Source organism: Vicugna pacos, unplaced genomic scaffold, assembly GCF_048564905.1.
Source record: "Vicugna pacos unplaced genomic scaffold, VicPac4 scaffold_20, whole genome shotgun sequence".
NCBI lineage: Eukaryota > Metazoa > Chordata > Mammalia > Artiodactyla > Camelidae > Vicugna > Vicugna pacos.
The window spans coordinates 46,523,883-46,536,334 of record NW_027328741.1 but is presented as its reverse complement, the minus strand read 5'-3'; the positions used below and the strand labels follow the sequence as shown (position 1 = coordinate 46,536,334).

The following is a 12,452-nucleotide window of genomic DNA, read 5'->3' as shown; positions in this document are numbered from 1 at the left end:
TGTTTGAGAGATTTGTAGTATTTTGTGGGAAGAATTCAATGGGCAGAGCTCAGAGAATAGATTTCATAGCACCAGCAAACTTTTATACTTTGATCAAAACTCTAATTTTCCCAGGTAGAAAACTACAGATGGACAAACAAACAATATTCTTCTTTACGATATCTAATTTTGAATGTATACTGTAGCTTTTAACTTATCAGTATAGAACCTTGTTAAGATGATCACGGTAAGACCCACTGTCTTATAAGTGAGCTGGAAACTAGCTGCTCAACCAGCCCATCTGAACCCCAGACTGCTAATGTAAGCAACAACATAGCCACCATCAGAGATCAGCAGACAAACTTAAAAGCTTGATGTATCTGTTTTAGGAAGAACCACGGCTGTCCAGACACAGTTCTCCAGCTGCAAGGGGTCTCTATTGTTCTCTTGGTATTGGTCATATTGGTGAGATGTTGCTAGAGTTCACCCTGGCCCATTTGCCCATTCTCCAGAATATCAAAAGCTTTCTTCACAACAGTTGACAAATTTTCAGTACACAATTCTGCCATTCTAGACTTATCAGCTGACACTGGCTGCATCATCGTGAGTAGAAGTCTTAGGGTCCCTGACCTTACCTACAATTTTCCAGTAACTCAGGGCATTTCACATTTTGAAAATGCTTCGTGTTTTTTTTTTAAATTAATGGGAAAGAGTCAAAGACTTCCATGAATATTTTAAATTTCCTAATATCTGCAGAAATTTGGTATTCTTGCAGTTGGATAAATTTTTAATTCTATTACCCTCACCTCCTTCTAGTCCATACATTTTACATCGCAATTTGATTACTGAATACCACCACCCCATCCAAGGGTCTAGTACATCTTAGAAATTTCCCGTGTGAAGGTAAGAAGGGGCAAATGTTATGTGGGGTATATAAACCTACATTAAATGTTTGCAATGGCACTGTCTCTTCTGGAAAAAGCTCTGATTCTAAGAAGTAAATTAATTTGGAGTCAGTATAGTTATTGGTATGGGGAAGAGAATCAGCTATTTTGGATGGGTGGGTGATGAAAAGACAGGAAAATATCCAGCAAATGAGAAAGGAATGATTTAGACTTATGGAAGTATGAATTGAGAAGACAATGATACTTTGTCTTCTGTACCTACCTCCAATTACTGTCTTGAGTGACTAGTCCTTGCGCTGTGAAAAGAGCTAGTTTGTGGTATAGAGTAAAGACCATAACGAAATAGTTTGAAAACCATGACAGTTTTGATCTTTCAGGAAAGTAGATTTTGCTTAAAGTCAACATGTATTTTTCATTCACTAAATACTAAAATGCATCCTGTGGCATGTGCTGTGCTTACTGTGCTGGTATCCAAGGCCGACAAGGAAAGCGGGATAGACATAAAACATCTGGAGGAGGTGGTTTCTGTGCTCAGAGGAGGATAGTCTAAGTAGGTAAAATGAGGACACCCAACGTCCAAGTATGAGCTGGAGTAAAACTGTTGAGGTTTGAGCTAACATGGTTGAGAAGCATTTGCCTGGATATATATCCAGATACACTGAAACATAAAGATATGTCAAGGTAGTCAGATGCCAGATTTATAAAGTAATGACTAAGCTAAGTTGAGTTAATTTTGTGTGATTAGATTTGGAAAGGCATTAAGTTTCACCCTGAGGATGTAACCTTCTTTGGCTGGAACATAAAAGCAACATAAATTAATAACTAGAAAATATAGTGTAGACTCTTGAGGGCAGGAAATGAAAGCACCAATTGGAATGTTTTGAGAACAGCACAAAGAAGACCATAGATAAATTACTTCTTAAATTCTACCACATGCTGAATGTGCCATCTGAGAATACATCATGTGACCTTTTTGATTCCAGGGATGACATAATAGAGACCATGATCCCTGGGCCGGTTCCTGAATGTATCTCCTGTTCCAAACTATCCTAACTTAACACATTTAATACTTTCCAGGATGAACCAGAAACCACTTGGTACTTTTCCCTCTCTCCATGTTTTATTATTTTTCCAAATTCTTCCATTTTTTCTTTTTCCTTACAGGAAAATATTAAAATTTACTCCCATACTGCTCCATCTAATATCATATCAAACAAATATCTCTTTTTTTCTTTGAATGGCAAGTTAGTCTCCCATTTAATTCTTAATTCTTTTAAAAAATACTAAGGAAAATACAGGTACACATCTATGTTTAATGTTCAAATAAGAAAATAGCAGATAGTTGTCGACATTTGCCAACATCAGTTATAATCTTTGTTCCCTGCATAATCTGGTAGTTCTCTGGTAGATCAGTTGTTATTAGGATGACGTTCATAAACTGAAGATGGCTGATGAGTTGGCCTTGAAAGGGAAGTAGCTGATGTATCAGCTATCACTGGCACTGGAAAGCGTGGGTTGCACCCTGGTTGAAGTTTAGGAAAATGACCTTCATTTGCAGATATGTTCTGATATGTATTTGGAAAAGTAGAAGGCTCCAACATCAGTCCAAAATAATTGCTCTGTTTGGGAGATAAGATACTCTACTGAGAAGTAGAAATTCTACTTCAAATGGAGTTCACAACACGGCCATTTATTTCATTGTAACTGCTTTGAGAGTGCCCATGGACAGTGGTCAACTGATTGAAAATAGCTCGTTGATCCACTGCAATTTGTTCTGTTGGTCTGACATTGATGATGGAGGAGAAAAATCACCTCTGATCGGGGTAGTTGTATCACCAATTATGTGGCTAGTAGAGGGCTTTCTCATTAGAGGCATGTTTAAATTTGCAGAAGGTAAAAATGCACTTTCTTCAATAGTGTCAGCCACAAATTCAGAATTATTATTATCCACATTATACCCTGCTTTAAAGTGCTGCTCTTTGAAGTCTTCAGCCAATGAAGATACCAGAGAGGAATTTTTAATCCCAACTCTTCTTTTTATTCTCACTAAAACCTGGGGACAGCCTCGTTTAAAATTTGGATTATGATAAAAGTGCAGCTATAACCAAAGGAGAAACATTTTAGTAATATTTATACCAAAATACAAGACTACAATAAGCCTAACGTATAAAACCTGATTCCACGTTTACTATACAAGGATAATATCATCAAAATATGAACATTGCTAACAATATTTTGAAGTTCCTTATTTGGAAAATACACATTTAATTATTATAGTCATCAAATTTAAATGTTAGCATTTACAGTAACGGTGAATGCCACTTTTGAAAAGCAGCTTTAATACCTTTATATGAATTTCTGGAAAGATTCATAGTTGTAAGCAAAGTTTCTCATAATCTTGAATAATTAAGGCACTGTCCTCATTTTTTAGAGTAAAGTATTTTAGCCTTAATCGTTTTATACAATTTTCAAAATCTAGCTTTACATTTATATTACCATAGATTGATGTACAAAATAAAATTTTATACATAAGTTACCAATTCGTAACTAAAATTTGTGTATACCTTGCTTGAAACAGAGGCTTCTTTTTCTTCTGCTAGAAAGTCAACTAGACAAGCAGATCTTTGAAATTTCTGCCGCACTTTCCTAAACCCATAAAAGTTAATGGGTCTAAGTAAACTTTTCATACTTCCAGTTTCAAATATTCTGAAAGGGGCCTTTTTTCCAAAACTTCCTTCTTCAAGACAACTTCATCAATCACTATGGAAGATCCATTATCACCCCACCAGATGGATTTAAATTGGTCACTCCCAGACATTTTCCAGAGCTTTCTTGGAAATGTCAGAGAACCAAAATCATTATCTTCATCTGGTTCAGAGACACAATGTGTGTAACGTGGTCTTTTTATCAAGGATTCTTCAGACAAATTCTGAAAAGCATTTTCTTCAATCATAGAACTCAAGTCCAAGTCCCCAGAGAATGTTTGATCACACAATAGAGATCTACCAGAGTTTCCTGAGCCAGTTGGTCCAACTTTATGAGACATATCTTGAATTTCTGAAGAAATACGTGCCATCTCAAATAACTTTTTCTACAGCTACATTTCTAATCTGCATGATTTTGAGCACTGCAGCTTCAAATGCTGCTTTGGCAGGCCTGAACAGATAAACTGCTAGGCCTTCACAATGGTTCTCAACTTGAGAAGCTGTGACATCACAAAACGACTGGTATCCCAGCAACTCAAGTGTAACATTCAGCTAGTGTTTACTTGTCATTCATCCAGTTAAAATGAAACATATAGGATGATTTTTTTACAGTGTGATCTGCAAATATTATCCCAACACATTTTTATAAATAATTTAGTTTTGGGGTGTATAAAATAAAACCAATCTCCATACTTTTGTATTGAAATTTATGCCAGATTTGTGAACAGAGTATAAATATAGCACAAATTATATAAAATAACTTTAAAGTTTTGGAATTTAAAGTGAAATTCGTGTAAAACTTGTACAGAAATTATATATCTATTTCAATATCATTTGTAATTAAATTGAAACATAATTTGATTAGGAAATGGAAGTAGGTATTTATCTGTGTACTATATAATAAGTAGTTCAATATTCAAAACATGAGCAGATTAAATGTCAGTTTATTTGTTTTGTATATAAATAAATGGTAAATAATTTTGAAATAAAATTAGATAAAAATAATGCATCAAATTTAAGAAATCCCAAAAGGCGGAATTTTTGATTTAAATTGTAATTCATTTCTATAAGTAAAACAAATGTAATTTAATATTCTACTCTAAAATTACAAAAGAGAGAAACTTATTGTATATTTACGAATGTTTATTTTTGCCATTCATTCAATCAGAGGTTTTTCAGTCCCTAGAAACAATAAATTTTCTTTCCATCTTTATAATCCATTCAATTGTGGCTTCTGTTAAGTGTTCTAAAATGATGTTTATAAGTACACTTATGCACAAGATCCTGGGTTCAATAAGCAGTGCCTCCATTAAGGGGTAAACAAACAATCAAAAAACAAATAAATAACACTATATGTGATTTGGGGTGGAAAAGACCAGGTAATGCATTTTTGGAAGGAATATGTATCTCAGTCCTGAAACAGTTGACATTGTTAGTAAAATATGGCATTTCAAGGCAAGTGTTTTGTTCACTAAATGTAAATAATAGCTATGTTCTGTATCAGTAAACTGTAGAAAATCCAGTTCTATCAAAAGTTTTATTCTTTATTTAGAAATAAATTCCTTTAAACATAAGCCAAATTAAAAATGAGGGATAAAATTTTTTAATAAATAAATGTAAACTCAATCTGTAATGTAAATTTTTCTTTCAGTATGTGAACATTCCATTCTAAATAAATATTAGCAACCTGAATTCATTACATATTATAAGTATTATAAACTATAGTTAAGAGGTATTTAGTCCTGATTCATAAATATTACTTATCAAATTCAAATCAATATATGTGATACAATCCCTGAAAAAGCAGAGAATTCAAAAACATCAATCTCAAAAAATGTAGGAAAATTTTTCACAAATCTGATCTTTACTTTTTTATAAAAATATTCTTAACAAATTCACTTTTAATACAATTTAGTTAAACATAATAAAAACCATATATGAAAAACCCATGACAATCATCAAGTTCAATTTTAACATACAGGAAGGTTTCCTCTGGTCCAGTAATAAGAAAAGGTAGTTCATTCTCACAAGTACTAAATTACACTATTTGAAGACCTAGCCAGAACAACTAGTCAAGAAAAAATATAAAAGGCATCCAACTTGTAAAAAAGCAGTAAAATTTTTAGAGATGACATAATTAAGCATAGATAGAAAACTCCATAGACTCCTCCAGTGACTGTTAGAAATAATGAACAAACTTAGTAAACTTGCAGAATACAAAATCAATATACAAATATCCATTGCATTTTTATATAGTAACAACAAACTATCAGCAAGAGAAATTAGGAAAACAATTGTGTGTATATTTATACCAAAAAGAATAAACTAGGAATACATTTGATAAGTGAAATAAAAGATCTAAATATAGATCTATAAATTACAGGTGCAAGAAATAAAATAAACTAATAAATAGAAAGATATTCTCTGCTTATGGATTGTATACAATGTGAGGATCTATTCTAATCTATCTTTTACATGATCAATCTCCCCTGCACTACTTATTCAGGAGAATGTCTATTCTTCATTTTATACTCTTGCTTCCTTTTTCATGGGTTAATTGATCATAGGTGTGAGGGATTATATCTGGTTGCTCTATCCTCTTCTATTGATTGGTGTCTGTTTTTGAGCCAGTTTCATGTTGTTTAAATTACTAAAGCTTTGTTGGACTGTTTAATTCAGAGAACTATACACTATTAGATTTAATACTCTTTTTCAAGGTTATATTGGCAACTAATGGTCTATGTGGTTACATATAAATTTTGAAATTAACTGTTCTATTAACTGGAAAAATCTCATGGGTACTTTGACATGAATGACGCAAAATGTAGATTGCATTGGGTAGTATGTTTGTTTCAACCACAATGTATCACATCATTAACATAAGAGGAATTTTCATTTCTTTGGGTCAGTTTTAATTTCCTTCACCAATGTTTTCTATTTTTTAACGTATAGATTTTCTCCTTATTTGTTAACTTCATTTCTATGTATTCTATTCATATATATGTAATTATATATATTATATTTGTAAACACGTTTACTACACAAATACAACAGGCAGAAGACAGTGGTAAGACATATTTAAAGTCCTGAATGAAAGAAAGCTGTAATCTAAGATAATTTATCAAGCAAGGCTATCCTTTAGAATAGAAGGAGAGATAAATAACTTCCACTAAAGCAAGTACTAAAAGAATTTAGCAACAGAAAAAGAAATATTGAAAGATCGACTCTAAAAAAAAAAATGAAGCAGGCTTCTATAGAAAGGAGAAAGGCATAATTAGAAAGGCAATAGCTACAATGTCTTACAATAGAATAAATATGATGTTGCAGAACAGGACATCAAAAATTTTAAGGATCAGAGAGTGAAACAGGACAATAAAGAGTATTTCCTTATTGTTTCTGTTCTCTATAGAAGGGGTTAGAATTTTTATTCCTATCAGTTAAAATAAAAAGATAAATAAAGGGTCAATATACATACAAAACAGGGTGGCCATAAGTCAAAACTTACAATGAAGTCACAAAGCCAAAAAGAAACCAAGATAATAGAAGAAAACTTATCAAGCCACAAAAAGAAAATGAAATGAACAAAAAGGAAATACCAAATCAACTGGAAAATGAAGTACAAAATGGAAATGAACACCAGTCTATCAATAATTATCACAAATGTTAATGGACTCAGTGCTTGAATCAAAAGATATATATTGTCAGATGGGATAATATAACGAGACTCTACATTATGAAGCATACAAGAGTCCCACTTTTGTAAGAGGAACAAAAATTAATTGAAAGTCAGAAGATGGAAAAGTATATTGAATGCAAATGGACATGACAAGAAAGCAGGACTAGCAGTACAGACTTCACACAAAATAGACTTTACAAAAAATGTCATAGAGAAAGATAAACAAGGACATGAAATAATGATTAAAGGAGAAATAAAAAATGAGGGTATTAAACTCATTAAGATATATGCACTCAATATAGGAGCACCTAAATACATTTAGCAAATACTAATAGATGAAAAGGGAGAAATGGATGGGAACACAATCCCATTCGGAGACTATATCTCCCCATTACCATCACTAGACTGGTCTTTCAGACAGAAATTAAATAAGGGAAAAAAGATACAAACAGATACGATAAAATAATTGGAGTTGGTTCATATTTTCAACACAGTACTCCTCCCCAAAACAGAATATACATTCTTTTCAAGTTCACATGGAATATTTTCTAGAAAAGATTATGTACTCATGCACAGAAGAATCCTCAATGAATTTAAGAAAATAAAACAAATTTGAAGCATCTTTTCTGAGTATAATACCATGAAACTAGAAATCCTTCACAGAAAAACAGTGTGAAAAAATGACAGCATGTAAATTAAACACCATGTTACTATAACAAGTAGGGGAGGTGAAGAAGTAAAAGAAGAAATTAAAAAATATCTTGAGAAATACGTCAAAATACTACACAAAGTGAATGGAATACATTTAAAGCAGGCTTAAGAGGTAAGTTTATAGTGACAACGGTCCTCAAATTAAAAGAGCAATTTCAAATATATAATCAAATGTTCTATGTATACTAATCATGAAAAGAAGAGCAAACAAAACCAAAACTCAGCAGAACGAGAGAAATAAGAAAGAACAATGAAGAAAGAATTGAAATACACATTAAAAAATAGAAAAAATCAATTAAAGTCTTTTTTGAAATAGTAAGCATAATTCACGAAATTCTGGACAGGCTCACCAACAAGAAAAGAGAGAGAACACAAATAACATAAGAAATGAAAATGCAGAAACTACAAAGAGTACAACAAATTTGCATAATATCATAAGTGAACAACATGAGCAACAGTATGGAAACAAAATGGATAACCAGGAATAAATGGAGAAGTTTTTGAAAACATTCAGCCCACCAATATTGCATCAAGAAGAAATTAACCATTTGAACTGTCAGATCACCAGAAATTGAATAGAATTATCAATAAAATAAAAAATCTCTGCAAGCAAAATTCAAACCAAACTAGATTCACTGGGGAATTTGACCAAACATACAGAGAAAAATACATACCAGTCCTCCTCAAACTATTCCAAAAATTGATATGGAGAGAGTACACCCAAACTCACACCGTCAGGCCAACATCAACCTGATAATAAACAGGACAAAGACACCACCCCAAGAGAAAACTATAGGCCAATAACATTGATAAACATTGATGTAAATGTCCTTAAGAAAGTATTAACAAACAGAATCCAACAGCATGTAAAAAAGATTATACACCATGGTAATGTTACTTCATCCCAGGAAAACTAGGATGGTTTAACTTATGCAAATAAATCAATCAATTTTAATACACCATATCAATAACCGAGAGGACAAAAAACCACATGATCATCTCAGTAGATGCAGAAATAACATTTGAGAAAAATTAACACCTATTTGCAGTAAAAGTTCTTGTAACAGTGTGCTAGAGGGACCATATCTCAACATAATGAAAGCTATTTATGACAAACATATAGCCAGCAAAATACTCAATGGTGAAAAACTGAAACACTTCCAACAAAAACCTGAGACAAGACAAGGTTGCCCATTCTCACAATTTCAATTCAATACAGTCTTGGAATTCCTAGCCACAATGATCAGGCAAGGAAAAGAAATAAAAGGATTCAGACTGGAAAAGAAGATGTAAAATTGTCATGATATGCAGACATGACACTATATATTGAAAACTGTAAAAGCTTCACAAAAAATTACTAAGGCTCTAAAAGGAACTGGGCAAGGTACCCAGAGTAATGTACAAAAAGGTGGTGAATGAAATATACATGGAGAACTAGAAAATATTGATTGAGGAAATCAAAAAAGATTTGAAGAATTGAAAACATACCCAATGATCTCGTAATGGAAGAAACAAAATGGTTAAAATGGTCATATTGCCCAAGGCAATCCACAGACTTAATGTGATTTCCTATCAAATTATGCCAAAATTCTCTTTTTGGGACTGAAACAAATGATTCTAAGATTTACATAGAGTCATAAAAGATCCATAATTTCCAAAGCAATATTAATGAAAAACAAAGAGGTTGGAGGAATAAACCACCAGTTCTCCATACACTATTGCAGAACTACAATGAACAAAATGACAAGATATTCATACAGAAAGAGGCTTATGGACCAAAAGAACAGAATAGAGGGCCTAGGAATAAATCTACAGGCCTACGTTCTATTAATTTTTGACAAAGTAGCCAGGAATATGACAGAGAAAAGACCATCTCTTCACCAAATGATGTTGGGAATCTGGATAGCAGCATGCAGAGCAATGGAGTTAGAACACTCCTTCACTCCATACACAAGAAGAAACTCAAAATGGCTTGAAGACTTAAATGTAAGGCAAAACACAGTAAATCACCTAGAAGAAAATATTGGCAAAACACTCTGAGATAAATCTCAGCAATGATCTCCTAGAATAGCCTACCCAGGGAAGGGATGTAAGAGCAAAATTAATAAATGGGACCTAATTAAACTTATAAGCTTTTGCACAGCAAAGGGAAACATAAACAAAGCAAAATGACAACCTGCAGGATTAAAGAAAATATGTAGAAATGTGCAACTGACAAAGGCTTAATTTCCAAATTACAAAGATTTCATACAAACTATTAATAATACTTAAAAAAAACAAGAAACCCAATTTGAAAATGGGCAGAAGCCCTAAACAAGCAATTCTCCAATAGAGACATACAAATGCCACATAGATATATAAAAAAAAATTGCTCACTACCATTATCAGAGAAGGGTAAATTAAAACTATAATGAGTATCACCTCACAACAGTCACAATGGTCATCATTCAAAATTCCACAAACATTAAATCCTGGGGTATCTGTGGAGAAAGATGACCCTCTTACACTGTTGGAAAAAATGTAGTTTGGTGCAGTCATTGTGGAAACCAGGGTGGGGTTTCCTCAAAAGAATAAAAATAGACTTAACTTACGATCCAGCAATCCCACTTCTGGATATAAATCAAAGGGAACCCTAATTCAAAAAGACATCTATACCCCAATGTTCTTTGCAGTGCTATATACAACAGCCACGACATGGAAGCAACCTAATTGTCCAACAACACATAACAGTATTCAGAAGTTATCCCGTATTTACACAATGGAATAATATTCCGCATTAAAAAATGATAAAACAATGACATTTGCAGCAAAATGGATGTCCACAAAAAGCGTCATTCTAATTGAAGTAAGCCAGAAAAAGAAAGAAAAATAATCCATGACATGATATATGCGGAACCTTAAAAATAAATTTGGATGAGGAGACTATGATTTCATCTACAAAACTGAAACACACTCACAGATTTACTAAACAATTTTAAGATTACAGCGGAAAGGGCATGTGAGAGGATATATTTGGGAGCTGTAGATTCATAAATTTTTTCCACTATATATAAAAGTAAATTTTTTCAAAATTTCTCTTGTATAACACAGGGCAGTAAGTCAAATATTGTGAAGTAATGTTTAATAGGCACATAAATATATGCATGTATTGGGACACTGTGCTATACACCACAGATTGACACATTGTAAATGGCAGTACTTCAATGATAAATAAATGAATAAACACGCAAATAAATATATAAATAATAACTAAATAAAAATATTTAATAATAAATGAAATAAAAAGATTCACACTACTTAAATTTACACCTCATGGATCTAGGATAAAACAGAAAGAATATAGAAGAAAATTGAATGAATGAGAGTATGGCAAATAACAAGAGATGCAATTGGAAAGGTAGAAAAAAATATACCTAAGTCTGTTTCTTTTAAACATAAACTAGGCATATGTTTAGGTTGGCTAAGAAAATATAGACTCAAATAAAATTAGAAATAAAAGATAAGATATTACCACTGATGTTGTAGAGATGCAAAACATCATAAGAAATTACCACTAGCCAACGATTTGAATGACCTAGAACTAAAGACAAATTCCCAGAAACATATGTTTTCCAATACTGAATCAAGAAGTAATTAGAAAGATAATAGAGCAAAAGTGTGTTTGAGTAAGTCAATAATCCAAACTTCCAAAACCAGAAAAAATTTACAAAACGCCTTTACTGGTGAATTCTGTCATACAATTGAAGACAATTTTTCACCAATTCTTCCCCAAATCTTCCAAGAGTTTGAAGGGGGTGAAAGATTCCAAACATATTTTATGATGTGAGCTTTATTTGCTTAACAAAGCTAGAAAGGACATTATACACAAAAAATGGAATATTATTCCTGATGAACATATGTGCCAAAATTCTCAACAAAACACAAGCAAAATGAATTCAACAAAACATTTAATGTATCATAAACATACATGAGTAAAGGTATATATCCCTGGGTTTAAGTATACTTCAAAATATTCAAATCAATAAAGGTGACATGCCACACTAATGGAATGAGAAATAAAACTCACACAATCATCTCAATAAGTGCGGAAAGAGCATTGTATATAATACAACATCCTTTTAAAATACTCCCAACAAATTAAATTTGCCCTGTCAGTGGCACGATATAATTTACACACAAACACTGTGTGGATAGAAGTGAAGCAGTTCTCTGTTTTTTGATTCTTAGAAGAAGGGTTTATATAGGACATGCACAATGCCTCACATATAATCTAGGTTATAATAATGTTAATAATCTTAAGCTATTTATGTTCCCATGCTCCTGCAGTAAGCGCAGGATGTTAAATGATCAAGAATTGTTTTAAAGTTCATCACGGAACTTCATTAATTAGGCCATCTCTTATCCAGCCGGCTTTCCCTGTCTTGGGATGTCCTCCTCTGACGATCTTACCCAGCATAGGCTATCCAGCCATCCATA

General features: G+C 32.5%; 1 long non-coding RNA gene across 1 annotated transcript; it reads right to left on the bottom strand.

The window, feature by feature from the left end:
- Positions 1–2,177: 2,177 nt before the first annotated feature.
- LOC140693720 (uncharacterized) lies at positions 2,178–3,711 on the bottom strand. The gene is made up of 2 exons (XR_012069419.1): positions 3,449–3,711; positions 2,178–2,503 (listed from the first exon to the last, which is right to left on the bottom strand). It is a non-coding gene; the product is annotated as an uncharacterized lncRNA (long non-coding RNA).
- Between the last annotated feature and the right edge of the window lie 8,741 nt (positions 3,712–12,452).